Source organism: Triticum urartu, chromosome 7A (genome assembly GCF_056163025.1).
Source record: "Triticum urartu cultivar PI428250 chromosome 7A, HENAU_Tu73, whole genome shotgun sequence".
NCBI classification, from domain to species: Eukaryota; Viridiplantae; Streptophyta; class Magnoliopsida; order Poales; family Poaceae; genus Triticum; species Triticum urartu.
This window is the reverse complement of record NC_141879.1, coordinates 501,673,148-501,691,859: the sequence shown is the minus strand read 5'-3', so window position 1 is coordinate 501,691,859 and position 18,712 is coordinate 501,673,148.

Below are 18,712 nucleotides of genomic sequence, written 5' to 3'. Positions count from 1 at the left end.
CATTCTGAGTATATGTTCACTGACAGAACTATTCTCCTCCATCTTGCAGCTGTAGAATTTATTGGAGACTTCATATCTCTCAATCCGGGCATTTGCGTGAACTATTAACTTCAACTCCTGGAACATCTCATATGCTCCATGACGTTCAAAACATCGTTGAAGTCCCGGTTCTAAGCCGTAAAGCATGGCACACTGAACTATCGAGTAGTCATCAACACGCGACTGCCAGTCATTCACAATGTCTGTAGTTGCCGACACAGGTGGTACACCTAGCGGTGCTTCCAGGACATAATTCTTCTGTGCATCAATGAGGATAATCCTCAAGTTACGGACCCCAGTCCGTGTAATTGCTACCATCATCTTTCAACTTAGCTTTCTCTAGAAACGCATTAAAATTCAACGAAACAACAGCACGGGCCATTAGGGATGGCAATGGGTAGGGTATGGGCGGGTACAACCTCCTTCTACCCAAACCCATACCCATAGAAACTTTTTATACCCACCCATTTCAATACCCATGGGTATAAACTGACACCCATGCCCATACCCATCGGGTATCCTATACCCAATGTGTATCCATTGGGTACAATATAGCATTCAAATTCTTAAGAGGTAGAGAAATGAGTTCAAAATTCAAGTGATCATGATAGAGTAGTATAGCATGTATGTGGCCTCCTCCAATGGGTGGCCGCTTGGAGGCATCAGGGGAGTATGAGCAGCGGTTGGTGGAAGGCCGACGTAGTGGAAGGCGGTGGTGGGAATTGGGGATCGCTGAATCGAGTGTTCGACAAGAGTCTAGTAGCAAAGAGTCGATATTTCATATTTTTGAGGAGTCACATAGGATGTATGAGGAGTGGCGAGCAGGTGATTATGAGCCTATGAGCTATGACTTGTTTAAGGAATACGAGATTCAGGGTTGGACCATATGAGTTGGATGTTAACCCCACATGTTATAGGAGTTATTTTCATTTATTAATTTTTATTGGGTATCCATTGGGTTACCCATGGGCACAATATCTTACCCATGCCCTACCCATATATTTTGTGGGTATGGGTTGTTGGGGAATGTAGTAATTTCAAAAAAAATCCTACGCACACGCAAGATCATGGTGATGCATAGCAACGAGAGGGGAGAGTGTGATCTACATACCCTTGTAGACCGACAGCGGAAGCGTTAGCACAACGCGGTTGATGTAGTCATACGTCTTCACGGCCCGACCGATCAAGCACCGAAACTACGGCACCTCCGAGTTTTAGCACACATTCAGCTCGATGACGATCCCCGGACTCCGATCCAGCAAAGTGTCGGGGAAGAGTTCAGTCAGCACGACGGCGTGGTGACGATCTTGATGTTCTACCATCGCAGGGCTTCGCCTAAGCACCGCTACAATATTATCAAGGATTATGGTGGAAGGGGGCACCACACACGGCTAAGAAAACGATCACGTGGATCAACTTGTGTGTCTAGGGGTGCCCCCTGCCCCCGTATATAAAGGAGCAAGGGGAGGAGGCCGGCCGGCCCTATAGGCGCGCCAAGGAGGAGTCCTCCTCCTAGTAGGAGTAGGACTCCTACTAGGAGGGGGAAGGAAGTGGGGAGGGAGAAGGAAAGGGGGGCGCCGCCCCCCTGTCCTAGTCCAATTCGGACCAGGGGGGAGGAGGCGTGCGGCCCACCTTGGCTGCCCTTCTCTCTCTCCACTAAGGCCCATATGGCCCATTACTTCTCCCGGGGGGTTCCGGTAACCCTCCGGTACTCCGGTTTTCTCCGAAATCACCCGGAACACTTCCGGTGTCCGAATATAGTCGTCCAATATATCAATATTTATGTCTCGACCATTTCGAGACTCCTCGTTATGTCCGTGATCACATCCGGGACTCCAAACTAACTTCGGTACATCAAAACTCATAAACTCATAATATAACTGTCATCGAAACCTTAAGCATGCGGACCCTACGGGTTCGAGAACAATGTAGAGATGACCGAGACATGTCTCCGGTCAATAACCAATAGCGGAACCTGGATGCTCATATTGGCTCCTACATATTCTATGAAGATCTTTATCGGTCAGACCGCATAACAACATACGTTGTTCCCTTTGTCATCGGTATGTTACTTGCCCGAGATTCGATCGTCGGTATCTTAATACCTAGTTCAATCTCGTTACCGGCAAGTCTCTTTACTCGTTCCGTAATACATCATCTCACAACTAACTCATTAGTTGCAATGCTTGCAAGGCTTATGTGATGTGCATTACCGAGAGGGCCCAGAGATACCTCTTCGACAATCGGAGTGACAAATCCTAATCTCGAAATACGCCAACCCAACATGTACCTTTGGAGACACCTGTAGAGCTCCTTTATAATCACCCGGTTACGTTGTGACGTTTGGTAGCACACAAAGTGTTCCTCCGGCAAACGGGAGTTGCATAACCTCATAGTCATAGGAACATGTATAAGTCATGAAGAGAGCAATAGCAACATACTAAACGATCAGGTGCTAAGATAATGGAATGGGTCATGTCAATCACATCATTCTCCTAATGATGTGATCCCGTTAATCAAATGACAACACATGTCTATGGTTAGGAAACATAACCATCTTTGATTAACGAGCTAGTCAAGTAGAGGCACACTAGTGACATTTAGTTTGTCTATGTATTCACACAAGTATTATGTTTCCGTATAATACAATTCTAGCATGAATAATAAACATTTATCATGATATAAGGAAATAAATAATAACTTTATTATTGCCTCTAGGGCATATTTCCTTCAGTCTCCCACTTGCACTAGAGTCAATAATCTAGATCACATCGCCATGTGATTTAACATCAATAGTTCACATCACCATGTGATTAACACCCATAGTTCACATCGTCATGTGACCAACACTCAAAGGGTTTACTAGAGTCAGTAATCTAGTTCACATCTGTATGTGATTAATACCCAAAGAGTACTAAGGTGTGATCATGTTTTGCTTGTGAGAGAAGCTTAGTCAACGAATCTGCCAAAATTCAGATCCGTATGTATTTTGCAAATTTCTATGTCTACAATGCTCTGCATGGAGCTACTTTAGCTAATTGCTCCCACTTTCAATATGTATCCATATGAAGACTTAGAGTCATCCGGATCAGTGCCAAAAACTTGTATCGGCGTAATCCTTTTACGACGAACCTTTTGTCACCTCCATAATCGAGAAACATATCCTTATTCCACTAAGGATAATTTTGACCGATGTCCAATGATCTACTCCTAGATCACTATTGTACTCCCTTGCCAAAATCAATGTAGGGTATACAATAGATCTAGTACATAGCATGGCATACTTTATAGAACCTATGGCTGAGGCATAGGGAATGACTTTCATTCTCTTTCTATCTTCTGCCGTGGTCGGGCTTTGAGTCTTACTCAATTTCACACCTTGTAACACAGGCAAGAACTCTTTCTTTGACTGTTCCATTTTGAACTACTTCAAAATCTTGTCAAGGTATGTACTCATTGAAAAAACTTATCAAGCGTCTTGATCTATCTCTATAGATCTTGATGCTCAATATGTAAGCAGCTTCACCGAGGTCTTTCTTTGAAAAACTCCTTTCAAACACTTCTTTATGCTTTACAGAATAATTCTACATTATTTCCGATCAATAATATGTCATTCACATATACTTGTCAGAAATGTTGTAGTGCTCCCACTCACTTTCTTGTAAATACAGGCTTCACCGCAAGTCTGTATAAAACTATATGCTTTGATCAACTTATCAAAGCGTATATTCCAACTCCGAGATGCTTGCACCAGTCCATAGATGGATCGCTGGAGCTTGCATATTTAGTTAACACCTTTAGGATCGACAAAACCTTCTAGTTGCATCGTATACAACTCTTCTTTAATAAATCCATTAAGGAATGCAGTTTTGTTTATCCATTTTCCAGATTTCATAAAATGCGGCAATTTCTAACATGATTCGGACAGACTTAAGCATAGATACGAGTGAGAAACTCTCATCGTAGTCAACACCTTGAACTTGTCGAAAACATTTTGCGACAATTCTAGCTTTGTAGATAGTAACACTACTATCAGCGTCCGTCTTCCTCTTGAAGATCCATTTATTTTCTATGGCTTGCCGATCATCGGGCAAATCCATCAAAGTACATACTTTGTTCTCATACATGGATCATATCTCAGATTTCATGGCCTCAAACCATTTCGCGGAATCTGGGCTCATCATCGCTTCCTCATAGTTCGCAAGTTCGTCATGGTCTAGTAACATGACTTCCAGAACAGGATTACCGTACCACTCTGGTGCGGATCTCACTCTGGTTTACCTACGAGATTCGGTAGTAACTTGATCTGAAGTTACATGATCATCATCATTAGCTTCCTCACTAATTGGTGTAGTAGTCACAAGAACAGATTTCTGTGATGAACTACTTTCCAATAAGGGAGAAGGTACAATTACCTTACCAAGTTTTCTACTTTCCTCCCACTCACTTCTTTCGAGAGAAACTCCTTCTCTAGAAAGGATCCATTCTCAGCAACGAATATCTTGCCTTCGGATCTGTGATAGAAGGCGTACCCAACATTTTCTTTTGGGTATCCTATGAAGACGCACTTCTCCGATTTGAGTTTGAGCTTATCAGTATGAAACTTTTTCATATAAGCATCGCAACCCCAAACTTTAAGAAACGACAACTTTGGTTTCTTGCCAAACCGCAGTTCATACGGTGTCGTCTCAACGGATTTAGATGGTGCCCTTTTTAACGTGAATGTAGTTGTCTCTAATGCATAACCCCAAAATGATAGTGGTAAATCGGTAAGAGACATCATAGATTGCACTATATCAAATAAAGTACGGTTATGACGTTCGAACACACCATTACGCTATGGTGTTCCAGGTGGCATGAGTTTGTGAAACTATTCTACATTGTTTTAATTGAAGGACAAACTCATAACTCAAATATTTTACTTCTACGATCATATCGTAGAAGCTTTCATTTTTGTTACGATGATTCTCCACTTCACTCTGAAATTCTTTGAACTTTTCAAATGTTTCACACTTGTGTTCCATCAAGTAGATATACTCATATCTGCTCAAATCATCTGTGAAGATCAGAAAATAATGATACCTGCCACGAGCCTCAATATTCATCGGACCACATACATCAGTATGTATGATTTCCAACAAATTTGTTGCTCGCTCCATTGTTCTGGAGAATGGAGTCTTAGTCATCTTGCCCATTAGGCATGGTTCGCAAGCATCAAGTGATTCCAAAAACCCCTCAGCATGGAGTTTCTTCATGCGCTTTACACCATTATGACCTAAACGGCAGTGCCACAAATAAGTTGCACTATCATTATTAACTTTGCATCTTTTGGTTTCAATATTATGATTATGTGTATCACTACGATCGAGATCCAACGAACTATTTTCATTGGGTGTGTAACCATATAAGGTTTTATTCATGTAAACAGAACAACAATTTATTCTCTTACTTAAATGAATAACCGTATTACAATAAACATGATCAAATCATATTCATGCTCAACGCAAACACCAAATAACACTTACTTAGGTTCAACACTAATCCCGAAAGTATATGGAGTGTGCGATGATGATCATATCAATCTTGGAACCACTTCCAACACACATCGTCACTTCACCCTTAACTAGTCTCTGTTTATTCTGCAACTCCCGTTTCGAGTTACTAATCTTAGCAACTGAACTAGTATCAAATACTGAGGGGTTGCTATAAACACTAGTAAAGTACACATCAATAACATGTATATCAAATATACTTGTGTTCACTTTGCCATTCTTCTTATCCACCAATCACTTGGGGTAGTTCCGCTTCCAGTGACCAGTCCCTTTGCAGTAGAAGCTCTTAGTCTCAGGCTTAGGACCAGAATTGGGCTTCTTTACTTGAGCAGCAACTTGCTTGCTATTCTTCTTGAAGTTCCCCTTCTTCCCTCTGCCCTTTTCTTGAAACTAGTGGTCTTGTCTACCATCAACACTTGATGTTTTTCTTGATTTCTACCTTCGTCAATTTCAGCATTACAAAGAGCTTGGGAATCGTTTCCGTTATCCCTTGCATATCATAGTTCATCACGAAGTTCTACTAACTTGGTGATGGTGACTAGAGAATTCTGTCAATCACTATTTTATCTGGAAGATTAACTCCCACTTGATTCAAGCAATTGTAGTACCCAGACAATCTGAGCACATGCTCACTAGTTTGAGCGATTCTCCTCCATCTTTTAGCTATAGAACTTGTTGGAGACTTCATATCTCTCAACTCGGGTATTTGCTTGAAATATTAACTTCAACTTCTAGAACATCTCATATGGTCCATGACGTTCAAAGCGTCTTTGAAGTCCCGATTCTAAGCCGTTAAGCATGGTGCACTAAACTATCAAGTAGTCATCATATTGAGCTAGCCAAACGTTCATAACGTCTGCATTTGCTCCTGCAATAGGTCTGTCACCTAGCGGTGCATCAAGGACATAATTCTTCTGTGTAGCAATGAGGATAAACCTCAGATCACGGATCCAATCCGCATCATTGCTACTAACATCTTTCAACACAATTTTCTCTAGGAACATATCAAAATAAACACAGGGAAGCAACAACGCTTGCTATTGATCTACAACATGATTTGCAAAATACTACCAGGACTAAGTTCATGATAAATTTAAGTTCAATTAATCATATTACTTAAGAACTCCCACTTAGACAGACATCCCTCTAATCCTCTAAGTGATCACGTGATCCAAATCAACTAAACCATGTCCGATCATCACGTGAGATGGAGTAGTTTCATTGGTGAACATCACTATATTGATCATATATACTATATGATTCACGCTCGACCTTTCAGTCTCCGTGTTCCGAGGCCATATCTGTATATGCTTGGCTCGTCAAGTATAACCTAAGTATTCCGCGTGTGCAACTGTTTTGCACCCGTTGTATTTGAACGTAGAGCCTATCACACCCGATCATCACGTGGTGTCTCGGCACGAAGAACTTTCGCAACGGTGCATACTCAGGGAGAACACTTCTTGATAATTAGTGAGAGATCATCTTAAAATGCTACCGTCAAACTAAGCAAAATAAGATGTATAAAAGATAAACATCATATGCAATCAAAATATGTGACATGATATGGCCATCATCATCTTGCGCCTTTGATCTCCATCTCCAAAGTACTGTCATGATCTTTATCGTCACCGGCATGACACCATGATCTCCATCATCTTGATCTATATCAATGTGTCGTCACATGGTCGTCTCGCCAACAATTGCTCTTGCAACTATTGCTATCGCATAGCGATAAAGTATAGCAATTATTGGGCACTTGCATCTTATGCAATAGAGAGACAACCATAAGGATTTTTCCAGTTGCCGATAACTTCAACAAAACATGATCATCTCATACAACAACTTATATCTCATCACGTCTTGACCATATCACATCACAACATGCCCTGCAAAAACAAGTTAGACGTCCTCTACTTTGTTGTTGCAAGTTTTACGTGGCTGCTACTGGGCTTAGCAAGAACCGTTCTTACCTACGCATCAAAACCACAACGATAGTTTGTCAAGTTGGTGCTGTTTTAACCTTCGCAAGGACCGGGCGTAGCCACACTCGGTTCAACTAAAGTTGGAGAAACTGACACCCGCCAGCCAGCTGTGTGCAAAGCACGTCGGTAGAACCAGTCTCGCGTAAGCGTACGCGTAATGTCGGTCCGGGCCGCTTCATCCAACAATACCGCCGAACCAAAGTATGACATGCTGGTAAGCAGTATGACTTATATCGCCCACAACTCACTTGTGTTCTACTCGTGCATATAACATCAACACATAAAACCTAGGCTCAGATGCCACTGTTGGAGAACGTAGTAATTTCAAAAAAATTCCTACGCACACGCAAGATCATGGTGATGCATAGCAACGAGAGGGGAGAGTGTGATCTACGTACCCTTGTAGACCAACAACGGAAGCGTTAGCACAATGCGGTTGATGTAGTCATACGTCTTCTCGGCCCGACCGATCAAGCACCGAAACTACGGCACCTTCGAGTTTTAGCACACGTTCAGCTCGATTGCGTTGTGACGTTTGGTAGCACACAAAGTGTTCCTCCGGCAAACGGGGGTTGCATAATCTCATAGTCATAGGAACATGTATAAGTCATGAAGAGAGCAATAGCAACATACTAAACGATCGGGTGCTAAGCTAATGGAATGGGTCATGTCAATCACATCATTCTCCTAATGATGTGATCCCGTTAATCAAATGACAACGCATGTCTATGGTTAGGAAACATAACCGTCTTTGATTAACGAGCTAGTCAAGTAGAGGCACACTAGTGACGTTTAGTTTGTCTATGTATTCACACAAGTATTATGTTTTCGTATAATACAATTCTAGCATGAATAATAAACATTTATCATGATATAAGGAAATAAATAATAACTTTATTATTGCCTCTAGGGCATATTTCCTTCATGGGTACCCATTACCCGTGGGTAGAAAATCTCTTCAAGTCTTGCCCATACCCATTGTTTTCGGGTAGGGTACCCGCGGGTACCCATACCCATGGGCAAAACTGCCATCCCTACGGGCCATCTATCTACAACAACATTGACATGCAAAATACTATCGGGTACTAAGTTCATGATAAATTAAAGTTTAATTAATCAGATTACTTAAGAACTCCCACTTAGATAGACATCTCTCTAATCATCTAAGTGATCATGTGGTCCATATCAACTAAACCATGTCCGATCATCACGTGAGATGGAGTAGTTTTCAATGGTGAACATCACTATGTTGATCATATCTACTATATGGTTCACGCAGTGTTCCGAGGCCATATCTGCATATGCTAGACTCGTCAAGTTTAACCCGAGTATTCCGCGTGTGCAAAAATGGCTTGCACCCGTTGTATGTGAACGTAGAGCTTATCACGTAGAGCTTATCACACCCGATCATCCCGTGGTGTCTCGGCACGATGAACTGTAGCAACGGTGCATACTCAGGGAGAACACTTATACCTTGAAATTTAGTGAGAGATCATCTTATAATGCTACCGCCGAACTAAGCAAAATAAGATGCATAAAGGATAAACATCACATGCAATCAATATAAGTGATATGATATGGCCATCATCATCTTGTGCTTGTGGTCTCCATCTCCAAAGCACCATCATGATCACCATCGTCACCGGCTTGACACCTTGATCTCTATCAAAGCATCGTTGTCGTCTCGCCAACTATTGCCATCACGACTATCGCTACCGCTTAGTGATAAAGTAAAGCAATTACATGGTGATTGCATTTCATACAATAAAGCGACAACTATATGGCTCCTGCCAGTTGCCGATAACTGTGTTACAAAACATGATCATCTCATACAACAAAATTTAGCATCATGTCTTGACCATATCATATCACAACATGCCCTGCAAAAACAAGTAAGACGTCCTCTACTTTGTTGTTGCAAGTTTTACGTGGCTGCTACAAGCTGAGCAAGAACTGTTCTTACCTACGCATCAAAAAACCACAACGCGGTATAGTGATTGCTTTTTGATCTTCAGAGAGAACCCTGTTCATTGAATCCGATTCAACTAAAGCTGGAGAAACAAACACCCACTAGCCACCTATGTGTGAAGCACGTCGGTAGAGCTAGTCTCGCGTAAGCATACGCGTAATGTTGGTCTGGGCCGCTTCATCCAAAAATGCCGCTGAATCATGAATCAACTAGTAAAGGCAATCAATATGTATATACCCACGCTCACAAATCTTTTGTGTTCTACTCGTGTATATGACATCTACGCATAAACCTGGCTCTGATGCCACTGTTGGGGAACGCAGTAATTTCAAAAAAATTCATACACACACGCAAGATCATGGTGATGCATAGCAACGAGAGGGGAGAGTGTCGTCCATATACCCTCGTAGACCGTAAGCGGAAGCGTTATGACAACGCAGTTGATGTAGTCATACGTCTTCACGATCGACCGATCCTAGTACCGAACGTACGGCACCTCCGCGTTCTGCACGCGTTCAGCTCGGTGACGTCCCACGAACTCACGATCCAGTAGAGCTTCGAGGGAGAGTTCCGTCAGCACGACGGCGTGATGACGGTGTTGATGAAGCTACCAACGCAGGGCTTCGCCTAAGCACCGATGCGATATGACCGAGGTGGATTATGGTGGAAGGGGGGCACCGCACACGGCTAAAAGATCAATGATCAACTTGTGTGTCTATGGGGTGCCCCCCTCCCCCGTATATAAAGGAGTGGAGGAGGGGGAGAGGCCGACCCTCCTAGGCGCGCCCTAAGGGAGTCATACTGCCACTGGAAGTAGGACTCCAACCCTTCCAGGAGTAGGAGTAGGAGAGAGGGAAGGAGGAGAGAGGGGGAAGGAAAGGGGGACGCCGCACGCCCCCCCCCTCCTTGTCCAATTCGGACTAGAGGGGAGGGGATGCGTCCTGCCCTGGCCGCCCCTCCTCTTCTCCACTAAGGCCCAATAGGCCCATTACAATCCTCTGGGGGTTTCGGTAACCCCCCGGTACTCCGGTATTTGTCCGAACTTGCCCGGAACCTTTACGAAGTTCAAACATAGTCATCCAATATATCGATCTTTATGTCTCGACCATTTCGAGACTCATCGTCATGTCCGTGATCATATACGGGACTCTGAACTACCTTTGATACATCAAAACACATAAACTCATATTACTGATCGTCACCGAACGTTAAGCGTGCGGACCCTACGGGTTCGATAACTATGTAGACATGACCGAGACTCATCTCCGGTCAATAACCAATAGCGGAACCTGGATGCTCATATTGGCTCCTACATATTCTATGAAGATCTTTATCGGTCAAACCGCATAACAACATACGTTGTTCCCTTTGTCATCGGTATGTTACTTGCCCGAGATTTGATCGTTGGTATCTCAATACCTAGTTCAATCTCGTTACCGGCTAGTCTCTTTACTCGTTCTGTAATGCATCATCCCGCAACTAACTCATTAGTTACATTGCTTGCAAGGCTTATAGTGATGTGCATTACCTAGAGGGCCCGGAGATACCTCTCCGACAATTGGAGTGACAAATCCTAATCTCGATCTATGCCAACTCAACAAGTACCATCAGAGACACCTGTAGAGCACCTTTATAATCACCCAGTTACATTGTGACGTTTGGTAGCACACAAAGTGTTCCTCCAATACTCGGAAGTTGCATAATCTCATAGTCATAGGAACATGTATAAGTCATGAAGAAAGCAATAGCAACAAACTAAACGATCATCGTGCTAAGCTAACGGATGGGTCAAGTCAATCACATCATTCTCGAATGATGTGATCCCGTTAATCAAATGACAACTCATGTCTATGGTTAGGAAACATAACCATCATTGATTCAACGAGCTAGTCAAGTAGAGGCAAACTAGTGACACTCTGTTTGTCTATGTATTCACACATGTACTAAGTTTCCGGTTAGTACAATTCTAGCATGAATAATAAACATGTATCATGATATAAGGAAATATAAATAACAACTTTATTATTGCCTCTAGGGCATATTTCCTTCAGTCCCAACTACCTTTCTCTTCTCCAGGCCCACCCACGTGCAGCACACTCCCTCTCTCCTCTCCACGTCCACACTCCCTCTCTCCCCGGCGACTTCTACTCTCCATGTACTACGGGCGGGCGAGGCCGAAGCTCGCCGTGTGTGGCCGGGACGGGCGAGGCCGAGGCGGGCGCTGGCCGGAGTTGGCGAGGCGGGGCCGTGGCCGGAGCAGGCAAGGCCGGGATGGACGAGGCCGGGGCTGGCGATGCCGGGGCAGGCAAGGCCGGGGCGGAGGAGGAGCGCGCGTGGCCGGCGGAGGTGGAGCGGCGCGGAGCGGCCGGAGGTGGGGCACGCCGACGCGGGCGGCTTCCGGATCTGGCCGGTCTTCTCACGTGCGGCGGCAGTTCTTGCCATGGCCGGACGTCCTTCCGGTCGCCGCAGCCGCGCCGCCTCACGGAGCTGCTTAGGGCGGAGCCGTCCGAGTGCGGCGACGATGAGGGTGAGGCAGACGCGGCCGTCAGGAAGGCGGCGGCGCTGGAGGAGCTCAAGGTCGTGGTGGCCGCCCTTCTCGATCCAGACGTTGCCATGCCGCCACTTTCCCACGAGCATGAGGAGGCCGCGTCCCTCAGCATCCCGCAGGGTTCGCCGTCCGTGCGCTGCGCTGGGCATCGCCGTGGCGCTGCTCGCCCTTGCCGGCGTCCTGCTGCTGCTCCTTGGCCCCGGCGCGAAGCCTGCAGCTGATCGGGGCCGGAGCTCGAGGGTGTCTGGCGCGCGGGAGAGCCGGCACGAGGTGGAGTCCGGCGCGGCCGCGGACGACGGATGGTGCTCGGAGGTAGGCGTTGCGTGCGGGCGGGCACGCGGTGGACGCGACCGTGGCGGTGGCGCTGTGCCTGGGCATGGTGCACCCAATGTCGAGCGGCCTCGGCCTGGCTAGCGTCCTGCCGCTCGCCGAGTTCGGCGTGGCGGGCGGGCTGGCCGCGGCGTTGTAGGGAAGCAGTCGGCGTCGTCGTTGGGAAGCAACGACCTGCAAGCCTCCGGGCGCGGCCCTGGGCTCCCTGCCGTCGCCACTCGTCCGTTGGTTGAGACATGGGTGGGAGCATGGCTGGGAACACTCCCCCCCCCCCTCCCAGCGTAAAATATTCGCCGGCAGCCCCTGCAGCGAGGAAAATGCCTCTTGGGTGGCTCAACGGCTGGAGATGCTCTTAATAACGTCTTCCAGTCTCAGAAGTCGCCATACTTCCTTCGCCTTTCTGCATCAAAACAATACATGAAGAGCGTCCTCTGCACCCTGACGACATGCCGGGCACGTAGGTCCGACTGGTACATGTCGGTTTGCGAGGACCACATTACAGGGCAAGGTTCCATGTAAGGTTCGTCATAGGAAGATTTTCACCTTCGCCGGACAGTTTAGTCTCCAAACATTTTGCCATGTTGGATTGGCAGAATCAGCACCCGCGCCGTCCGTACTTCGCAGCTTGCGCCCGTGGTGCTTTATATCGTTAAAAATCTTTGATGTAAATTCAAGGAATTATTCGAAGAGGGAAAAGGAAGAAGAAGACCTGCGTAGCATAGCCGATCATTGATTGCAATTTTTTGTTGAGAGCTTACCAAGCTGACCACTTGATGTGTAGCACAGGCGATGGATCTGTGACCCGGAGCGACACGCACTGCGCTCAGCTACGCCGCGCGCAGCACCGAAGGAACGGGTGCACCAAACCAGAACCAAAACCAAACACATACAGTAGCTAGCAGGGGGCAGAGCATATCAGTGGTCGCTGTCGACGTGTGGCCATGCAGCGCACGCACGAGCGTACGGTGGGGGGCCACGCCCAGCGCGCGTCGACGCACGACAGCCCAGCGAGCGGAGCGGGGCGTCCGTCCGTGCGCGCTTTGCGTTGCGTGCGTACGCGAGAAAGGGACGCGCCGTACCTGTCGATGGAGGAATTAAGCCATCGGTGGCCGGCACCGCAGAGGTTGCGGCGGGGGCCGCCGGATCGGATGGATGGTCCACGTTTTAGGCGTGAGCGTGCGGGCGACGGACGATGGATGGGTACCGACTGCCAGGGCGTGCGCGCTTCGGGCTCGGGCGCGTAGACGTACGCGGGGAGTACCGGTACGGGGCCTCCGGACGTTCCATCCATCGGCCTACGTCCCAACGCCCCGGCCGGGCCGGGGGATTCGCCGGCGCCACGGTTCCGTCGCTCTCCGCTCGCCCCACCGTTCGTGCGTGGGTGGTTTGCATCCTCAAACCAACACCTCTTGGCTCTGCGTGTCCCTATATCAGATGGCTCACACGATCGTGCAAATTCCACCGTGTTGCACTGCTTGGCTGGTAGTACCATTTCGTGTGCGTGCGTGCATGCATGCATGTGTGTGTGCGTCGGCTTGGCTAACCCAAGTCGGTCCATTTGTTTGCCAACGGGCAAAGTCTCGAGCTGGCTGAACCTGAAGCCGTCAAATCGCCCATCCCAGAATTCGAATCACGCCGAAATTGTCCAACCCACGTCAGAGGCAAGCCAAGTAACGAACATCGGCAATTATCAACAACAACAACAACAAAAAAGTAACCAACATTGGCACGCTGTATGCGTGCTCAGGGCGAGGCTTAATCAACTCAGTAGCTTCAGCACCACTCTTTGTCCTAATCAACTCGACATGATCTCAACACACTAGTACTAGTCCGCGTCATAACAAAAACCAAAGAAAAGCGTCGCTCGCTGTCGTCACCCCGACGCACATCGACCATGTGTGCATTCCGTTCACAAGCCAGCGACCGGAGCCCAGGCGGCCACGTCGCCGCCCTCTTTCGAACACAGAAAAACTCTTCCTTTCCCGTCAGACACGCCTCGCTAATGGAATAGCTGCCATGACAGCCTCCCAGCCTGTGGGGATAGCAGTGTAGATTGTTGCTAATTAGACCTAAAATGCTCTGTTTTTCCTGTGGGCACCACTTGGCCAGCAAGACACTGTACTGCTCGCCCACTAGCTACCGCCTTTCAGCGAATGATGGCACAGGAAAAAAAATGTCCTAAATGCTGCGTCCCAACCAATGATTAGCTACGCAGATACTGGAGTGGTACTAGCAAAAAACAATGGCACAGAGGATGGATAATATTCCATCTGTTTAGGCCTCTATGATTGCTCGGGGCAGGAGTATGCGTGTGTGGGCATAGTGACTTGCAAGTAAGCTTAATCAATTGGTGTGTGTGTGTGTGGCTTTACTTGCACAAAATGCATTCCCCTGATCGATCTCTTTCGATCCCTTCACCTGTTCTCCGAGATCACAGATCCCTTGTGTGCCAAGGCGTGCACGGCATTCATCTGAGACACAGCCTAGGAAAGGTCGCACAGCCAGCTTGGCTTGGCGCAAGTTGCAAACCCCTTGCTCTGTCCGTGCTGTAACTCAAATTAGGTTTGTATCATATTGTATGGTGCTCTTTCTTGATGAATAGTTCACGCCGTTGTAAGCCCGCCGTTGTCCTGTAAATAAAAAAAAGGTTGTAAAGCTTCTTATGCATATTCGTCAGTGAGTAAAATTTATGCGCCGAATTATAGCCCGGAGGGATGCCTTGATCCACTTCCAGGACAAGTGCATGCGTAAAGAAAGAAAGCCTCACTCACCAAGGAAATCAATGCAAGGTACGTCCAGCTTGCCGTGTTTCTATCAGAGATGAAAGGAAAATTAAAAGGGCAGCACAGCTTGTACGACACAGGCGAGCAAATCGCCCCGCCAACCAGATCGTATATTCGTCACAACGCAAAAATAGCTGCTCGTATCCGCGGGCGACAGCGATCGGCGTGTGCGTCACGTTAATTTTCTGCATGTCGTACCACCACCACGCCCCAGCTTGAGCTCGGCTTGGCCAGCCCACGTTTTCCTTTCCGTTAGTATTTATGCGACGGACGGCGACGGCTGGGGCCGGACGGCCGGCCTCCGATCCGCCTGATGCCCGACTGTTAGCTATCTAGCTTGACGTCGCTCCAAGTGACCTAAGAGCAACTTCAACGCGTCGATTCAAACAGACGCGTGTTTTATCTGTTTTATATCATTGCCACATATACAGTAGGTAGTTAGGATTGTATTTTATTGTTTCCTAGTCTAGAGATATCTGTCGATCATTTCCTTGTATAATGGATACGGTTGAGATATTCTTGCTCATGTACCCTTTATATGCTACGACATGCGATCAATGCAAATATTATCAAACTACATGGTATCAGATACCAAACCCTGACTAACCGAAACTTCCGCCGCACCTAGGTGCCGCCGCCGCCCCTCTCTCCCACCGACCGCCGCAGCTCTACTGCCACCGTCCCCTCCCTCTCCCCCGACCGCCGCAGCCCCCTGCCGCCGTCGCCCTCATCCCACCTCTATTATCCCTACCACCGAACCCTAACCTACCCTACCTCCATGGCCTCCAGCTCCACCCTTTCCGGCGACTCCAACCCCTTTGATGGCCCCGAGCCCGCATTCTCCGAAGACCTCCGAAACCTCAACATCCTCAGCCGTGCCCCCATCGTCTCTCTCACGACGATTCGTCCTAGTAATCATGGAAGACCTACTTCAACCTTGTTTTCCCTGAGTCCAGGAGCACATCGATGGATCTGTCGACGCGGCGGCCATGCAGCACAACGCCGAGTGGTCGACCACCGAGGCCACTCTTATCCGTTGTTTTTTCCAAACCATCTTGGACGACCTCTTATACACGGTGGTGCAGGATGATGATGTCGCCTATTTCGTGTGGAAGAAGTTGAACACACTCTTCACCGACAACCGTCTCGAGCGGCTCATCTTTCTTCAGCAAGAATTCTTCGGGTGCCACCAAGATAACTCGTCCATTGATGAGTATGGCATGCGCCTGAAGTGTATTTGCGATGAGATATGCGACATTGCTGAAAAGCTCTCCGGTGATCTCCTCTTGAGCACCCTCATCGCCGGCCTCAAAGAGGATTTCTCCAATGCGGCGTCCAAACTCACGCTCATCCTCAACCCGACCTTCACTAGGGTCGTTGCATACCTCAAGTTGGAGGAACGCCGCATGGAGAAGATGAAGGTGCGGACCGTGCATACCGCCCTCGCTGTCGGTACCTCACGCGGCGCGCCTCCTCCACAGCAGTCGGTCACCACCTTCACGCAGTCGTCGGGCTTCCCCTTCCCCGCCCCGTAGTCGGCGTCCGCCCCTCCCGCCGATCGCGGCACTCGCCGCGGCAAGGGAGGGCTCAAGGGCCAGCAGCAGCAGGCCGCCCCATCCGGTGCGCCTCGGGCCGCCTCACAACAGCAGCCATTGCCCACCCCGCCATGGGCCTTCGGCCACAACCCGTGGACCGGGGAGGTCCACACATACTCCATGCAGGTGCCCCGCCTCACATCCCCCGGCATCCTCGGCGCCCGCCCGGCCCAGCACCAGTCCTACATCGCCGGACCGCGGCCCGACCAGCACCAGGCGCTGCCGGCCCACATTGTCTACATCATGTCATCTTCCTTAAGGCGTTACTCCATTCTTTATGAACTTAATACTCTGGATGCATGCTGGATAGCGATCGATGTGTGGAGTAATAGGCCCTGTTTGGTTCGGCTATGGATTTCTAAAAGCAGCTGTGAAAATCTGTTGTGGAAAAACAACTGTGGAAAATCTGATGTGAAAAAGATGTAGGTCATTTGGCAAACCAGCTGATATCGTTTTTTTAGATTTTGGCCCGCAGCGGAATCAGATTTTGGAAAGCACGTCCTGGGCTACTTCCGCTTTTGGTTCAGATTTTGGCAACGGATTTCTGGAATCGGATTCTGCTGGGTTCGCCCTTAGGTTCAGATTTTGCTGCACGACAGTGGAATTCGTCGATAAAAGCTGAACCAAACAGGGCCATAGTAGTAGATGCAGGAAGGAGTCGGTCTACTTATCTCGAACATGATGCTTATATACATAATCATTGCTTCGGATATCATCATGATTATTTGCTTTTCTATCAATTGCCCAACAGTAATTTATTTACCCACCGTATGTTATTTTCAAAAGAGAGGCCTCTAATGAAAACTATAGCCTCCGGGTCTACTTTTTATCATATATTAAAATCAAAAATACCTTGCTATAATTTTTCTTTATTTTTTTTTGTATTTTTGTGCTATCTATCTATCACTACGAGATTTGATCCTCGCAATTAACCCTAAGGGATTGACAACCCCTTGTTCGCGTTGGGTGCAAGTAATTGTTATTCTGTGTGTAGGTACTGCTAACGAGGTGTTGTGTGATTCTCCTACTGAATTGATAACCTTATTTCTTAACTGAGTAAAATACTTATCTCTATTGTACTGCATAATCCTCTCTTTTTTGAGAAAATCCCAACGTAGCTCACAGGTAGCAACCCTCTCTCGAATACGATTAAAAACATGCCTAGCCATATGGAAACGGCACCAGAATTGGTGATGTTTGAAGAGCGGGTTGGGTGTCTCAAAGTAGTCCTTCCAAAGAAGGAAATGGCCGCTCCCTCGGTTTCGATTCAACGCCGGAGTGTGCCCCGGGATCGAGCCTCGAAACAATGGCCCCTGCCTACTAAGGTGGCCATGGACCAACACGGCAGCCACCATCTCCTCATCGTCGAAGTCGCAGAGGAAATTGTGGAAAAAGAACTCGTCGGCGGAGTCCATTTGTACCTTGGAGGCAAATTGTCGAATAGTTTGCGGGCATCATCGAAGAAGATGGCAGGCGAAGAGACGCGCGCCTCCCATGGACCAGGTAGCTGGTCTGGCAGCGTCCGACAAGCGTGGCGGCGTCAGACAAAGGAGCTGGCTGAGGGCACGGGGGAAGGGGGGCTACTTTGGGGTGGGGGTGGGAAGTTGCGGTGGCCCAGCGGCGAGGCGACGGCGGTCGGCGAGGCGACGACGGTGGTGACGTGGAAGGTGGCGGTGTGCGGGGGTGGTGTGTGGGCGCGGATTGCTTGCAGGGGCACCGGAACTGGGCGACGACGTTGATGGGGTGGGGTGGGTGAGGGCTTGCTATCAATGGAGGTGGAAGAGAATGACCAATGAGCCACCGACTGGCGGGCTAGGGGGAGCAGTAGGCGCGCGTAACGTGCGTCCGCTTCGTGTCCGCGCTGATGCAAATGAGATTCAAATTTAAACCAGGATGGGTCACCAAACGAACGAA